Here is a 17,679-nt window from a genome sequence, read left to right on the forward strand (position 1 = left end):
AATCACTTTCCGCTGAAGCTCCCGGGGGGAAGAAGAAGAACAAGTCCGGCAAGACTTCTGATGCCCACTCCGGCAAGCGCACCTCTTCGGAGTGCTGCATTACCGTCGAGGACGCACCATCGAGCTCCACCGGCAAGTATAAGAAGACAATGGCAGCTGCACCAGAGACCAAGAAGGTCTCCGCCAAGGAGGACGGCACTGGTGGTACCTTCACCATTAGTGCCACTCTTGACCCTAAATAGGAAAGCGCGCTTGTTGCTTTCCTGTGGGCGAACGTCGACGTGTTTGCGTGCCAACCGTCTGACATCCCCGGTGTTCCCAGGAAAGTAATTGAGCACCACCTTGCCGTCTGTCCTCATGCGCGGCCCGTCAAGCAGAGAGTTAGGAAACAGGCAGTGGAGCGCCAAGAATTCATCACGGAAGAAATCAAGAAGTTGGAAGCTGCAGGCCTTGTCAGAGGAGTGCTCCATCCTACGTGGTTGGCCAATCCTGTTGTCGTATGCAAAGCCAACGGGAAATGGAGGCTTTGCATCGATTTTACCGATGTCAATAAAGCTTGTCCCAAAGACCCATTTCCCTTGCCGCGCATTGACCAGATTGTTGACTCCACGGCTGTATGTTACTTGCTTTCATTTCTTGATGCATACTCAGGATACCATCAGATCTTCATGGCAGAAGAGGATGAGGAGAAGACCGCATTCATCACCCCATGTGGCACGTACTGTTTCTTATGGATGCCTTTCGGTTTAAAGAATGCTGGTTCAACATTTGCAAGGGTAGTCCATCACGCTTTTGAGCCACAAATGCACAGAAATGTGGAAGCCTACATGGATGACATAGTGGTCAAGAGCAAAGACAGGACGACCCTGATTCAAGATTTAGACGAAACATTTGCAAATTTGCGCAAGATCAACCTCAAGCTGAACCCCGAGAAGTGTGTGTTTGGAGTCCCCTCCGGCAAGCTTCTCGGGTTCTTTGTGTCTCAGCGGGGAATTGAAGCCAATCCCGACAAGATCAAGGCCATTGAGCAGATTGAAGCACCAAAGCGGGTCAAGGATGTACGAAGACTTGCCGGTTGCGTGGCTGCTCTCCGCAGGTTTATCTCTAGATCTTCTGAGCGCGCCCTGCCGTTTTTCAAAATATTCAAAAAGGCAGGTCCAATGAAATGGACTCCGGAAGCGGAGGCTGCGCTGTAGGACTTGAAGAGATACCTGTTCTCCACTCCAACACTTGTCGCACCTAAGCCACAAGAGAAGTTGTTGCTGTATATAGCGGCAACCAATCAAGTGGTTAGTGTTGTGTTAGTGGCGGAGAGGGAGGCAGATGATGAGCCAGCAACCACGGCAGATGCATACAGCGACAAGCAGGGGGCTTCATCAGCAAGATCTGATCCGACAAGCTCTGATGCGGCAAGCTCTGGTCCCGACAAAGATGGATCTGCGCAGACGCGTAAGGAGATGCAGAAGAGAATGGTGCAGCGCCCAGTTTACTTTGTCAGTTCCCTTTTGCAGGGGGCTAGGACAAGGTACTCTGGTGTGCAGAAGTTGCTTTTCGGCCTTCTCATGGCCTCGAGAAAGCTGCGCCATTACTTCCAAGCACATGAGATCGTAGTTGTCACTCGTTTTCCGCTGAAGAGGATACTGCAAAATCCAGAAGCAACCGGCAGGATTGTCGAGTGGGCACTGGAACTGTCAAGCTTTGGCCTCAAGTTCGAAAGCACTTCAACTATCCAAAGCAGAGCATTAGCAGAGTTCATAGCAGAGTGGACGCCGACACCAGATGAAGAAATTCTAGAGACGAGCATCCCCGTCAAGGAAGCAAGTAAAGAGTGGCTGATGTACTTTGATGGTGCCTTCTCACTACAGGGCGCCGGTGCGGGCGTGCTACTTGTCGCACCCACCGGAGAGCACCTCAAGTACATAGTCCAGATGCACTTTCCCAAGGAGCAAGCAACGAACAATACTACAGAGTATGAAGGTTTGCTTGCCGGTCTCAGGATCACGGCAGACCTTGGGATTAAGAAGCTCATTGTCAGGGGTGACTCACAGCTTGTCGTCCGCCAGGTGAACAAGAATTATCAGAGTCCGTTGATGGAAGCTTATGTTGATGAAGTGAGAAAGCTAGAAGAGCACTTTGACGGCCTACAGATGGAACATGTTCCAAGAGCTCAGAATGACATTGCTGACGGCCTGTCAAAGTGCGCCACACTTAAGTTACCTGTGGAACCAGGGATCTTTGTGCTCAAGCTGACTCAACCATCTGTGACACCATCAACTGGACAGAGCAAGAAGAGAAATTTGATTTCTGGCGACTATTTTCCGGCAGAGCTTCCTGAAGCCGCCGCCAAGAAAGTCCCCAAGATCAACACCAAGAGTGCTGAGGAGCAGTCTGCTCCGGCAAGCCTTAGGGTTTGTTCCGTTGAAGCAGACGCTCCCAACAAGTTTTGCTCCGGCAAGCTTGCCGGGGAACATCAAGCTCCGGCTGAGCCGCAGGTTCTCGCCGTAGAAGCAGATGTTCCCACAGCAGCAGATGTGCCTTTAGTCCTTGTTGTCGAGCCACAAGCTCCAGCATGGGCACAGCAAATTATCCGTTTCCTTCAGACAGGAGAACTTCCCGAAGAGCAAGAAGAAGCAGAAAAAGTAGCCCGGCAGTCAAGTATGTACCAGTTTGTCGACAACATACTGTACAGAAGAAGACTCAACGGTGTGAAATTGAAGTGTATTTGCCGGGAAGACGGACAGAAGCTGTTGGCAGAGATACATGGAGGCATATGTGGTCACCACATTAGCACTAGAGCACTTGCCGGCAAAGCTTTCCGGCAAGGTTTCTTTTGGCCGACAGCCCTCCAGGATGCAACTGCACAAGTAACCAAGTGCGAAGCGTGCCAGTTCCATTCCAAGCAGATACACCAGCCAGCTCAAGCTCTCCAGACGATCCCTTTATCCTGGCCATTCTCGGTCTGGGGGCTCGACATCCTCGGCCCCTTTCCCCGAGCTATCGGGGGCTTTGAGTACTTGTACGTTGCAATCGACAAGTTCACAAAGTGGCCGGAAGTGGAACCAGTGAGGAAGGTGACAGCACAGTCAGCAGTCAAGTTCTTCAGATCGATTGTTTGTCGTTTCGGGATCCCTAACAGGATCATCACCGACAATGGCACGCAATTCACGAGCCGCACCTTCATTCAGTACATCCAAGATCTTGGCGCCAAGGTCTGCTTCGCTTCTGTTGCTCATCCAAGAAGCAACGGTCAAGCGGAGAGGGCAAATGCTGAAGTGCTGCGTGGGCTCAAGACCAGGACTTTCGACAGGCTGCGTAGGTGCGGAAGAAACTGGATCGAGGAGCTGCCAGTGGTTCTTTGGTCGATCAGGACGACGCCAAATCGAGCCACTGGCCAGACGCCTTTCGCTCTAGTGTATGGAGCAGAGGCAGTTCTCCCCACGGAACTCGTATACGGGTCACCTCGAGTGCTCGCTTATGATGAGCTTGAGCAAGAGCAGCTGCGACAAGATGACGCGCTGCTCCTTGAGGAAGACCGTCTTCAGGCTGCTGTACGAGCTGCTCGATACCAGCAAGCTTTGCGTTGCTACCATAGCCGCAAAGTTAATGCCAGAAGCTTCGAGGAAGGTGACCTTGTTCTTCGACGAGTTCAGTCCGCCAAGAATTCCAACAAGTTGACGCCAAAGTGGGAAGGCCCTTACCGGGTGAAACGAGTCACTAGGCCTGGCGCTGTCCGCCTTGAGACCGAAGATGGCATTCCGGTGAGCAACTCCTGGAACATTGAGCATCTTCGTAAGTTTTACCCGTAGGGCGCGGTTGCCGGAACCTGTTCCGGCAACCACCTTTTGTACAAGTCTTGCCGATGTTGCATGTAATCCTTTGTACAAAGCTGGGCGCAGACCCCATGCATAAGTAAAGCTCATGTGCTCCGCACATCTTGTCAGTTTCATGCTTTTTTATATTTGCATGCTTTATCTGACACTTTGTGCAGCACCTACCCCGGTAAGCAATAACGAGCCGAAAGGCCCCATATCTTTATTTTCTCTTCTTTCTTTTTTCTCAAACAAAGGAAAGAAAGGTTCCCTCGCACACAAGTTTGCCGGGGGGAAGGAGAAGATAATGGTGTGGACCAGGCGTCGTTTAAGGAAGGTTCGCCTTGCCGGGAAGCAAACGACAGAAAAGCTAAGTTGCCAAAGTCTGAGCAATTAGTTTTAATTTTTAAGTTATCTTCCTCGAACGACTGTGCTTTGTATGGAAAACCTGTGCGCGAAGGAACCAACTCATAGCTAGTTGCGCCCTTACTTTGTTTCGAGTCCGCTCAACAACTTAAGTGTGCTGCAACTAGTCGCGACAAGGTTTCTTGTCGGAGCGGCACCGCCAGCAGGCTGCTGACATCCCGCACTCAGCGCTCGCGGCTCGGGTGCCTGCGCCGACAAGTTCCCTAAAAGCGTAGGGTAAAAACATACAAAGCAAGGGATCTAGTAAAGGAAATAACATAGCGATCATTATCCAGAATAAAGTTATATTACAAGATAACTTGTCGCAGTTCTAACACATTGTTCCCATGACATGACCAGCAGCGACAAGGAAAAAGATAAAACGGGCGGCCTAGTCTACGCGATCGCCCTCAACCCTCTTGATCCCGCTCACCTTGTCCACAATGGGTGCGACAAGGGCCTTGAGCGCTTCCAGATCAGCATCGGGCGGCAAAGATCTGAGGACGTTGGTGAGGTTGAGGCCTGGGTTGCGGAAGGCCACCTTCACCAGCACCTTCTGAAGAACTCCTACGGAAATCTTGCGCGACTCGTCGGCCAGCTGCTTTGGGATCTTCTCCCGAAGCCGCTGGAGGGCTGTCGCCACGCCCTTGAAGAATAAGCTGAGCTTGGCGCTGGGTTGGAGATGCTCGTCGGAAGAATACCCGAAGTCCTCCATCCCCAGCTGCGCCAGCTCCCCGTCGATGACTGCGGCGATATTTACCAGACCCTCGGTCCACTGCTCCACAGTCTCCCTAATGAGTTCTGGGTGACGGCAATGCTCGCCAGCAGCGCCTCGTCGGCCTTGATCTTCTCCGACAAGGTCACCTCTCGCTCCTTGGCGCTGTCCAGCGTCTGAGTCAGCGTAGCCAGCTTCAACTCGAGATCCGCGTTGGAGTCCTTGGCGGCGCTGAGCTCCTTGCTCCTCTCAGCGAGAAGACCTTGCAGCTCACCGTGGGCGGCAGCATCCTTCTCGCGCTCGCGCTTGAGCACGGCAAGCTCCTCGCCGCTCGTCCTGAGATTGGCCTCCAGCTGCGCCACTTTCGCCTCCAGCTCTTTCTTGGCGGCCTCGGCAGCCGCGGCAGCATCCCTTGCTTCCTTGAGAGCGCCGCCAATTGCTTGCTCACGCGCGGCAAGCTCTTCCTCGTGGCTGTCAAGGTTGACCTTGCGCTGCGCCAAATCACCCTCCCGCACAGATAGCCTCTCGGCAGCAAGTCGCTGCTACTCTTCAACCTCAGCCTTCGCGAGGAGGAAGGCCTTTCTCTCCTCGGCGACTTGCTCCCGCTCCTCTGCCAGGCTCCGGAGAGTTTCCTGCCTGAGACCCCGGAGCTCCTCCACGCGCTTCTCGATGTCAACTCCCGCCCTCGCAACAAGCACTTCTCGGGAAGCTAGCTTGGCTTGTCGGGCGCGGTAAAGTGACATCAGTTTCAGCAGCAGCCGCTCCTCCTCAGGCTCGTCGCTGCTGCTGCTTGGCGCGTCGACCAGCTTCAGCCTGGCAGAGGCAAGCACTTCTCCATCTAGGATTTCTCCTTCGAACGGCGCCCTGGAGCTTGACGCCCAGGGAAGCTTGATGAAGATACCATCGCCGGCCTTCAAGTAGGCACCAGGATGGGGCTCTTTGGAGCCTGGCTCTGCGGCAGCAGCGGGGGGATCAGCGGTCGGTGCAGCGCCTGGCGCTCCTGCGGCCTCGGGGCCGTCAGTACGATCGCCGGATCCCTCACCGGCTTCTGCGGCAGCAGCCTTGGCAGCCTCTTCGCCGGCGGGCTCATCAGCGCCAGCCTCTCCTTCAGCGGCTTCGGTTTCCATCGGCTCTGTGGCGGATGGATCTGAAGAACGAAGAAGGGAGAGAAGTCAAGCGAATATGCAAAAAGAAAGTCAGAAGAAGAAAAACCCAAGGGCAACTTTTTAGGCAAGTGGATTACGTGCTAGGATCTGCGGTCGCGGTCTCAACCGCCGGAGGATCACTGGTGTCGTCCCTTGCCGGAGAACTGGCCCTTGCCGGAGAGTTCTCCCTTGCCGGAGAGTGCTCCCTTGCCGGGGACTCCTCCCTTGGCGGTGTAGTCGAAGCAGATGGCACTTCGGGGGCGGCTTCCGGGCCCTCCTGGTGGGGCTGCTCTGCTCCTACAACAAATCCAACAATCAAGATATCAGCAAAGAAAGAGAAACCATGAGCGCCTGTCAGCAAGAAGTAAAACCATGTACTTACGCTGGGGGCTGCACTGGGGGCTGCTTTGGGGAGTAGTTGCCAGGTCCGTCAAGGTGGTCTCAGACACGCCCCCTGCTGACACGGTGGGATCATCTTCGACGACAATCACCGAGGCCTTGGCTCTCTTCGCCGCTCTCTGGGCCAGCGTCCTGAAAAGGAATGGATTCAGATTGAAGCAAGTCAGATACAGGACGAAAGCAACAAGATTGAAGAACTACGAGGACAGCAAGAAATCTTACTCTTCTTCTTCCTCGTCGGAGCTGAGCGCGGAAAGATCGAAGTCCGGCTCGCCTCCGGTGCGACGAGGCGGAGGAGTAGGCTCCCTTGCCCGCTTGGCAGGAGCAGCAACGGTGGACTGGGAAGACCCCGCTCCAGTTGCCACAGCGGCATGAGGCGCTCCCGCGGCAACAGTGCTCGCCGCGGTGGAGCGTGTCGCACGGCTTGGCGGCTGTTGGCTTGCTTGCCGCCCCGCTACATCCCCGGCCTTGCGGAGACGCCTTCTTGGTGCAGCCGGGGGCTCCACTTGCGGCAAGCTGTCGGAAGGTTCGGGCTCTTCCTCGCCGGGCTCGCTCGGCTCAGCTTCAGGGCCGGCAAGATCTTCCTCGCCGGCAAACTCCTCGCGCTCGGCAAGGCTTGCCGCCTCTGCTGCCTCTGCCTCCTCCTCGGTGAACCCGAACTCGCCCGCAGCAGCTGCTGCCGCAGCCTCTTCCGTCCTAGTAGCGATGCGCTGCAGCTCCGCGTCGGTAGTGTCATGGGTGAGGCTCTTCTGCTCGTCAGCGCGGATCGGCACTTCCTCCAGGCTGTCGAAGAACGCCCGCACGACGTCATCCACAGGCTCTTGCCAAGTTGGGGCGATTCCGTGCGAATCGCACAATGGCATCATCGCGCGAATCCGGTCGAGTGAAGAATTGTTGCACAACGGAACAACGCTCCTCCGCAACATGAATGGATGCTGAGGATCGCGTTTGAACAGCTCCAGGAGCATCGCATCCAGCTCCAGGACGGTGAAGTTGAAATTGAGGCCCGGGCGCAACCTCATGATATCCGCCGAGTTCTTGAACTCCCAGGCGGGTCTCCCTCTCTCCTGCAGGGGGGCGATGCGGCGACAAAGGAAATCTGCGCCAACGGCGCCTACAGTGAGCCCGGCAAGCCTAAGGCGAAGGATTCGGGTGACGGTGATCTTCAGCCTGTCGTCTTCCGGGGCCACGTTGCTCCAATAGTTGTCGCGTACTATTGGGGCTTGGCGCATGGTAGTGAATGGCTGCGGGTTCTCCTCGACGATCCAGCACCACTCCGCTCTCCACTCCTCCCATTTGCTGCGAAGCTCTCCCTCCAGATAAGCTTCTTTCTTGCCGACTCTCGAGATCCAGGCGATTCCTCCGGCAAGGGGCTCTCCTCTCTCGACTCGGGGCTTAAAGAAATGGCGGAAGAGGGCTACGTTTGGGTGGACTCCGACAAAGTTTTCGCACAGATGTGCGAAAACTGCCATGGTCAGAACGGCATTGGGGGTGAAATCAAGGAGGCGGAGCCCGTAGGTGTTCATAATGTCGCAGAAGAATTCCGAGAAGGGCAGGCAGAGCCCGCAATAGAAGAACAGCGCGAAGAAGGGGTACCCGTTTGGAGCCAGCTCCGAAGCAGCGGCCGGGAGTACCCTCATACGCGGATGCGCTCACGTCTCCGTCGACCAGAAGAGGTAATAGTACTCCCTCAGCTCCATGGAGCCGAGGTGAGGGGGAAAGATGGCCCGCTCCTTCCGCAGCGCCGCGAGCCGCTTTGCCTCGGCCGACTTCACGCCCTTCCCCTTGTCGGCTTTCGGAGCCATGGCGGGGGTGGCGGGGGAGATCGACGGCGTTGGTGGTGCTGGCGGCAACGGGGGGCGACGGGGGGCGGAGCGCTGCTCTCTTTCTGCTTCGAGAAGAAGGGGGGAGCGGCGGAGATTTTTGGAGTTGGAGCAACAAACGGTGAGATGGGCGAACTGCCCCTGTTTCCCCTGCTTATAAAGAGGGAGGGGCGGACATTTCGCCCTTCCGAATAAAGAAACCACCCACAATCTCTCCCACGATGCCGCATCCAACGCGTGCCATTGGGGGAGGGCGCGGTGGATACGGAGTAAGATTCGGCGTTACCCGGGCCGCGCGTGCTCGTGCCCTATTTTGGGCCTGGCCCAACAGCGCTCGGCACCGTGTGTGGCCCAGGCCCGGGGGCTCCTATCGGTGTACTAGAGTAGGGGTACCCCCCGAACTTGTGCACGGGCAGCTGCAGCGCCCCGCGGCAAGGGCTTGCCGGGTGACCGCCACGGTACTCCGTGGCTCCTTTGGGGCCATTTAAGAACAAAGTATTCAAGCCAAGGAGACAAGGCCCCGGCAAGAGGAGCTTGCCGGGAAGGCCAACCAAGGCATCCCAAGGAACTTGCCACTACGCGCCACGCGTCCCGGCAAGGCGACGAGGCCCCGGCAAGAGGAGCTTGCCGGGAAAACCAACCAAGGCATCTCAAGGCCTGGTGAGAGACAAGCTTCTGGGCGCGACAAGACGACGACCGCGGCAAGACGCTTGCCGCGGCAAGCGGCCACTCTGTGCCCACGCTCCAGCGCATCCACCAACGTGTCATCCTGGGGGCCTTCCCAGGCACGCGTGGCGGAAGGCTATGCAGCCAGCGGTGCGCGGTGGCATGCGACGCTGACAAGATCGCCATCGTGGGAGGCGGTGGCGCCCCTGACGGTCCTTTTCTGCACTGTTTTGGCGACACAGACATGCATTTAATGCCCTTGTCCCCTGCCGTCAGGGTAAGGTAGAGTACACTGTGCAGGTAGCTATACCAACCGCAACTCTTTTTACATTTTTACCCTTCTCTGCATTGCCACCTGTCGGTGACCCCTTGAGCATATAAAAGGAGGCCCATGCGCAACGTAGAGGGGGTTCGGATCATTTCGAAGCCAGAAAAACACTTAGCTCTCTGGGGCAAGAACACAATACAATCAGACAAGCAGCAGTATGAGTATTATCTCTCCGGAGAGCTCCGAAGCTGGGTAAACTGCTCGTGTGCTTCGCCTCGATATGCTCTTCATGCGACCTCTGCCCCCCGCCGAACCGAGAGGGGCTCGGTCCGCCGGTCCCATAGGTGTTCGTGGATCAGTTTCCCCGACAACTGTTGATGAAATTGATAACATATTCTTCACTGATGAAGTATATGAGTTCATAAGTTGCACTAATTCGTCTGCAGGATGAACAACCTAATGCTACTGAGTGGATCCTCAATAGTGGATGCACGAACCACATGACTGGTGACCGGAACTTGTTGATGGACACTGATTTGTCACCATCTCATCTGAAGCATATCACCTATGCTGACAAAGGCAAAAGCAAGGTATTGGGTTTAGGTAAGGTTGCGATCTCAAAGGATCGACACATGGACAAAGTCATGCTTGTCGAGTCCTTAGGATTCAACCTCATGTCTGTCTCAATGCTTTGTGATCTTGATAAGGTTGTCGTCTTTGGCAAATATCGTTGCATTGTGCTAATGGAATCTGACAACTCCAAAGTCTTTGAAGGCTTTAGGAAAGGAGACTTGTACATTGTTGATTTCTCTGCAGGACCATAGCCTGCCACATGTCTACTTGCAAAAGCTTCAGAATACTGGCTATGGCATCGACGACTTGGTCATGCTAGGATGAGGAACTTGCATACACTCGCAAAAAAGAAGCATGTCATTGGCATCGAGGGTGTCAAATTCCTCAAATATCATCTTTGTGGGGCTTGTGTGGCTGGAAAGATCACCAGAGCCAAGGATCCCTCGAAGACTATCATGACCACTTCTCGTCCCTTTGAATTACTTCACATGGATCCCTTTGGCCCTACTCATTATGCCACGTTCTCTAGTTCTGCATCATTATATGGCTTTGTCATAGTTGATGACTATTCTCGTTACACATGGGTGCATATCATCACTTACAAAAATGAAGTGCAGGAAGTCTTCAGACGTTTTTCCTCAAGGGCTTCCACTAACTTTCGTGTGAAGATCAAGCATATCAGGAGTGATAATGGAACTGAGTTCAAGAACACTGGACTTGATGAATATCTTGATATACTTGGTATTACTCACGGGTTATCTACTCCTTATACTCAGAAGAATGACATCGTGGAGTGCAAGAACCGAACTCTTGTTGAGATGGCTTGCACTATGCTTAAAAAATACAAGACGCCTCAGCGCTTCTAGCCTGAAGCCATCAATACTGCGTGCCACATCATCAATAGGGTATATCTTCACAAATTCTTCAAAAAGACCTCATACGAACTCCTCACTGACAAGAAACCCAATGTAAGTTATTTCAAAGTCTTCGGTGCTAAATGCTGGATTAGAGATCCTCACCATCACTCTAAGTTTGCAGCGTAAGCACACGAGGGTTTTATGCTTGGTTACGGAACAGACTCGCACACCTACATAGTCTTCAATCTAAATCATCACAAGATTGTTGAAACTGTAGACGTGCGGTTCGATGAAACTAATGGCTCGCAAAGAGAGCACCTACCTCCTGTGCTAGATGAAATGTCACCTGAGGAATCCATCAAGTTCAAAGCTACTGAGGATATCATCCCTACCGAAGAATCTGCTGAAGAAGTCATTCCGGATCATGAAGAAAATCATACTGGTGCTACTAAAGAAACTGGTTCTGAAGAAATTGCTCGTCCAAAGCAAAATCTTCAACCCGCACATCCTCGCGTTGCAAACGAAGTGCAGATCGAGAAGATCATCAATGAGATCAATGCACCAGGTCCTCTCACACGCTCAAAAGCTTCACATTTATCTAACTTTTGTGGGCATTTTGTGTTTTTCTATATCACAGAGCCCACCAAAGTTGATGAAGCATTCATGGAATCTGAGTGGATTCAAGCCATGCAAGATGAATTGCATCAAGTCGATCTCAACAACGTGTGGGAGCTTGTCAAGCGACCAGACCCACGCAAGCACAACATCATCGGTACCAAATGGATCTACCGCAACAAACGAGGTGAAAATGGCGTCCTTGTGAGGAATAAGGCTCGTCTTCTAGCTCAAGGCTACACACAGGTTGAAGGAATTGATTTCGATGAAACTTTTGCACCTGTTGCTAGACTTGAGGCTATTCGCATTTTTCTTGCTTATGCTAACCATCCTAATATTATCTTACATCAAATGGATGTGAGAAGTTCATTCCTCGATGGTAAGCTTGAGGAAGATGTATATGTTGCTCAACCACCAGGTTTTGAGGATCCAAAATTTCTAGATCACGTCTACAGACTCAACAAGGCCCTCTATGGCCTTAAGCAAGCACCTCGGGCGTGGTATGACACACTGAAGGAATTCCTCATGAAGAATGGCTTCAAACCCGGTTCACTTGACCCAACACTTTTCACCAAAACATATGATGATGAATTATTCGTGTGCCAAATATATGTTGATGACATTATTTTTGGTTGTAATAACCAACGTTACAGTGATGAATTTGCCTATATGATGGGTGAAGAATATCAAATTTCTATGATGGGAGAATTGAAATTCTTTTTAGGTCTTCAGATTCGTCAACAATACAATGGCATATTCATATCTCAGGAGAAATACCTCAAGGATGTATTGAGGAAATTCGACATGCAAGACTGCAAAGGCGTCAAAATCCCTATGCCCACAAATGGCCATCTGTGCACTGATGAAAATGATAAATACTTCGATAAAAAGGTATACCGCTCCATGATTGGCTCTTTATTGTACCTATGTGCATCTAGTCCAGATATTATGCTTAGTGTTTGCATGTGTGCCCGATTTCAAGCTACACCGAAGGAATCACACCATAAGGCTGTGAAGCATATTCTTCAATATCTAGCTCACACACTAACACTTGTATTATAGTATCCCAAGGGCTCTTCATTTGATCTCGTTGGATATTCAGACTCTGACTATGCTGGTGATCATGTGGACCGCAAGTCAACGTCAGGCACATGTCATTTCCTCGGACGATCCTTGGTATGTTGGTCCTCGAAGAAACAGAACTGAGTATCACTCTCTACTGCTGAAGCTGAATACATTGCTGCTGGATCCTACTGTGCTCAATTGCTATGGATGAAGCAAACACTCAAGGACTATGGCATCAATGTGAAGAATGTGCCGCTCTACTGCGACAATGAGAGTGCTATAAAGATTGCTCACAACCCAGTTCAGCACTCGAAGACAAAGCACATCCAGATTCATCATCATTTTCTTTGTGACCATGTGTTGAAGGGCGACATCTCCATCGACCATGCAAGTACTGAAGACCAGCTGGCCGATATCTTCACAAAGCCCTTGGATGAGAAGAGATTTAGCAAGTTGCGGTGTGAGCTAAATATCCTAGAATCTTCGAATGTTCTTTGAAAAGGACACACATCCTAACACTTATGCTGACTTGATGACTTAGATGTGCAACACCCAAAGTAACATTTTTCTTCAATCAATGAAGACTAACCCTCTAAGTGTGAAGAAATTAATGAAGATTCTCATAACCCTACGACAATACGCGGTGTCTGAAATCAGCTTTCTTATACGGTGGGTTACGCCACCAACCAAAGTTGAAAATCTTCAAGTTGAGTTTTTCTTCATTTTTGAAATTCCTCGGTTTTTGTAATTCTTCAACTTTGCAATTGTCTTCACTCCTTCCGTTGTTGTTCTTCATTGACTATATATATATATATATACTTGAGTTTTTAAGTCCTCTACAGCATTCACTTATTGCTATTTCTTCAAGTTGACTTTTCTGCTAAGTGAATGTGATTGGACCCGCTTCCCTTCTATGCTATACTCAACCCAGTCTGTTCACAAATTCTTCATGTGCGTTCGAAACTCGTTCAAAATCTTCACTGTGTCTTTGTCAGCTGAAGAAATTGCGAACAAAGCTTTAAAATATTCTTATCTAAATTTTCGGCTTTTGCCGCTCAAACCGTTACACATTCCATGATAAATCTTATCTATTCACCCATGATCTTACACGATCACCACTACACTGTACGTGGGTGACACATGTCACGCGGATGAGAAGGGTCAGGGGCACGTTCATCCTAATTCTTCGGGTGAACAATTTTTCACCGTGGCTATCAATACCCCTCACCCTCCTCTGACTTCATTTACCCCACTCGACCTCACTCCCCTCACTCGAGCTCTCAAAACTTAGCACCGCTGCTACCTCCATCGTTGCCGGTGAGGAAGAGCTTCACTACCTCGACCTCGTCGGCGTCGTACTCACGCCGAACGCGGATTTCTTCACTCCGCCGCCACCGTAGTTATCTTCCACCGCCAAGTTAGGGCATGGAAGATCTAAGCAGACGAACTTCTAAATCTACACCTCATGTTCATCGTGTTCTTCATCAAGGGTAATAAAAAGTTACTTTTACTGGCCTTATTGCTACTGATGATTTTCATCAAATCTTCAAAAGGTGTTTATTCTTCAACGTTCCACACTTTAAGCACCTTGCACAATTTCTGCTCTTGATATGTTTCTCTAAGTGACGTTTTTCTTCATGATTCCTCAATTGTGTGAATCTTACAATCCGCACAACTCTGGAACCTAAGTCAAAGAACGCTAAGTGAAATTCTTCAAGACACAACTGGTCAATTTCCTCGGACTTGTTCCATTTTGCAAAAACTTCTGAGAACGCATATGACCTCTCCAAATTCTTCGCACCTACACTCTATTCATAGGTACACATGTCTGCTGCTGAATCACTAGGTTCTCATCAACTTAACTCATTTGCAGCGTTCCTCGAAGAAAAGTTGCATACTTCCTCAGAGAACTCTATTGTTCAAATTCCTCAGCTGAAGAAAATGACAGATGGTAAAAGGCCTCAGAAAGGAGGAAAGAAGCTTGAAGTGAACACTGCTTTTGAGATCCCTGCTGACATCTATGTAGGATATTGTACGCCTGATGAGGCAACTCATGGCAAAGAAACCAACAACGAGCACCAAGTGCGCATTCAAAAGATTGAACGCTGATGGGCTCGGGAGTGGAGAGAGTACAAATATGTTACTCCTAAGTATATGAAGAAATTCGCTCTTAACCCTCCATGCCCAAGACCTCCATTGGCACCTGGACAAAGAGCTGATCCAAAAAGCCTTAAATGTGGTGAGGATTATGTTGATGAATGGGCCAAGAAGCAGGCCAAGTTGGCAAAGCAGGCCAAAGAAGCAGTGAAGAAATTCAACAAAGATTCTGCTGCTGCCGTTGCTGAGCCCACCATGAGAAAGAAGGCTATGCATAAGAAACATGCTCGAAAACCAACTTCCTCAGCAATGCCCTCACGGCCAAGTTCCTCAGAAATGCCCTCACGGCCAAGCTCCTCTGTGCCATCAAGGCAAATTCCTCAAGTTGTGCCAGTTCCTCGGGTTTCAAAACCCTTAGCTCCTCCGGCAAAATCCTCGGCACCTGTGCATCTCATTGTCGTGGTTCTGAGTCTGACAGTAGTGTAGGGGGGTACTAAAGGAGAGGCAAGATCCTAGCTATGGAGTAGTTGTACACGCAAGAGTTTTACGAGTTCAGGCCCTTCTCAGAGGAAGTAACAGCCCTACATCTCAGTGCCCGGAGGCGGTCGACTGGATTATATGCGTGTGAATTACAGGGGTGCGAACCCTTCTACCTGTGGAGGGGGGTGGCTTATATAGAGTGTGCCAGGATCCCAGCCAGCCCACGTAGCGGAAGGTTCAATGTACATAAAGGCCAGACATTACTGGTAACGTCTTACATAAAGTGATATCATGGCCATAAAGACTACTTAATAACAGACCGTTTGGATGCAGAGTGACCCTAGATCTTCTGGTGGTCGAGTGAGTCTTCATGGTCGAGTGTCTTCGAGTCTGTCGAGTGGAATTCTTCCAGGTTGACTAAAAGACGGTTTCTTCTAGAGATGTCCTTGGGGAGGGTACCTTGGACAGGTCCATGACCCTACCCTAGGTACATGGCTTCATCATTAGCCCCCGAATGGATCGAGGTTTGAGTGAGGAAGGAGTTGAGAATTCTTCCGACCTGCTTTTCGTGCTGCGAGAGTGTCTTACTCTGGATCAATGACTTTTTAGTGATGGCGTCAACTTCTCTTTCAGTCGCCTTGATCCATTCTTTGCATCTGCCGAGTGAACTTTAAAAACTTGGAGATTTTCGGGCGACGGATCGGAGGAAATCTGCTGTCTGACAGGTTGCTTTGCTATCCACGGATTTGACGAGATCCGAATTTCAGGAAGCGCGCAAAGCAAAGGAGGCCGCGGTACTCGGATGGGATAAGGCAAAGACGCCTCAATCTCCGTGCCATCTTTTTCGCCACGTATCGCGTGCGCGCCTGTCGCAGGATTTGACAGGATCGTCTGGGCCTACCAGTCAGCCACTCGGAAGAGACTTCATATAAGGCGCCGGACGGGGGTTTTTCGAACAGTGCGCCCTCATTCCCCTCTCCCTCTTCCTCGAACTCGTCCGCTGCGCTCGCTTCCACCTCCGCCCTGCTGCTCCTTGCGCACCTCGCCGGCGACGACGGTGAAGGAAAAGACGACGGCTTTGGAGCGGGCAAAGAAGGCGACGACGAAGGCAAAGGGGAGAGCGACTAGTCGGGGCGGATCCTCGTTGCGGTTCGGCCTGCCGCAAGGCTGGATCCAGGGAGATTGGATCCGCTCGACCATCACCCAGAAGGACCTCGACGACCTGGCCAACGAAGGACTGATCCCCCATGGGTCAGCAAGGCTTCCGGGGAAGGAGTGGCAGCCGCAAGCTCAGGAGGGTGAGTGCGTCCTCTTAGCCACCCATGAAGATCGCGGTTTTTCCCTGCCGCTGAATCTTTTCTTTTGGGGGTTTCCGAACTTGTTTGGTGCACAACTCCATCACTTCACACCCAACTCCATTTCCTACCTCGCCGCTTTCGTGTCTTTGTGCAAAAACTTCTTGGGTTGTCGGCCACACTGGGGCCTTTTCAAACACATTTTCACATGTCGCTCTCAGACGGTGAAAAAGGCTGGCCCGAGTGATGAGAGAACCCAAGTAATCCAGATGTGTGGGGGTCTTGGAGTTCAGATGAGGAGTAAGAGTGCCTTTCCAGCCATGACCCTTCCCGAGTCAGTTCGAGGGTGGCAGTCAACCTGGTTCTTCTGCCAAGACCAGTAAACGCCAGGGCAGTCGGCTGGCCTCCCCCCGTTCTCCATGGACCGAGTGAACAAGCCATCTTCTCTGAAGGTGCTTCTGGAGGAGAAGGCTCAAGTTAGGATGTTGATGGAGCGCGTGGTCCAGCTCATTCGCGACAGAGTGACGGGCATGGATCTTCTAGAGGTTTTCCTTTGATGGCGCATTCAGCCACTTCAATATCGGGGCCATCCGATGTGGTTGTACTCTGGTACTGAAGACACCACTCAGGTCCACCCGGAGGAGGTCGATGATGCCACTCTGGAGAGGTGGATGACCGCCATCACAGGGAACAGAGATAATCCTCATGGAGCCAGGAGGATCCCGCCACTCGACCAGTACTACGAACCAGACAAGGTCTGACCACATTTCTTTGATTGTGACTCTGTTTTCTTCATTCCCTTTGCTGCAATTCGGTCGACTGACCTTTATCTTGTTTGTTGTCTTCCAGATCACTACTGAGATGTACTCGATGCCCAACGTGGCGCAAGAACGGACCGTAGAAGAAGAAGGAAGTGGAGGTGAAAGCCAGGAGGAGTGGGAGTCGGACGGCGACGAGGGTGAAGAAGATGCTGGCTCTGATAAGGAAGAGGAGGAGGAAGAGGAGGAGGTAGTCGAGCCTCCTCGTACTGAAAGATGGTCCAAGCTAGCCCATGATCCTGCAGTCGAGCGCGGCAAGGGAGCCGTGCCTGTTGGGCAGTCGACCAAACGCCCTCGGGCGACTTCTCCGGCACCGACTGAGAAAGCGTTGAAGCAACCCTAAGCGGCACCGACAAAATCGACAAAGGCCCTACCAAAGATGAGGATGGAGATTCTGACTGTTTCTGGGTAATGGCATAACTCATGTTTTGTCTTTCAACATGGATATATTCTTGGTCGACCCGATCACTGACCGACTGATTTCTGAAATCGCACTGTTGCTACTTCTGAGACCTTAGCCAGGCATGAAGACCAAGAAATGGAGGATGCTGCCACTTCCAATCCTGGCATGATCTGCAGTTTCACTTTCGGTCGATCGGATCTTCATTTTTAACTTTGAACCTTTTCTGTAGCTGCGCCTAGCATTATC

This window comes from Triticum aestivum, chromosome 2B (assembly GCF_018294505.1).
Source record: "Triticum aestivum cultivar Chinese Spring chromosome 2B, IWGSC CS RefSeq v2.1, whole genome shotgun sequence".
NCBI lineage: Eukaryota > Viridiplantae > Streptophyta > Magnoliopsida > Poales > Poaceae > Triticum > Triticum aestivum.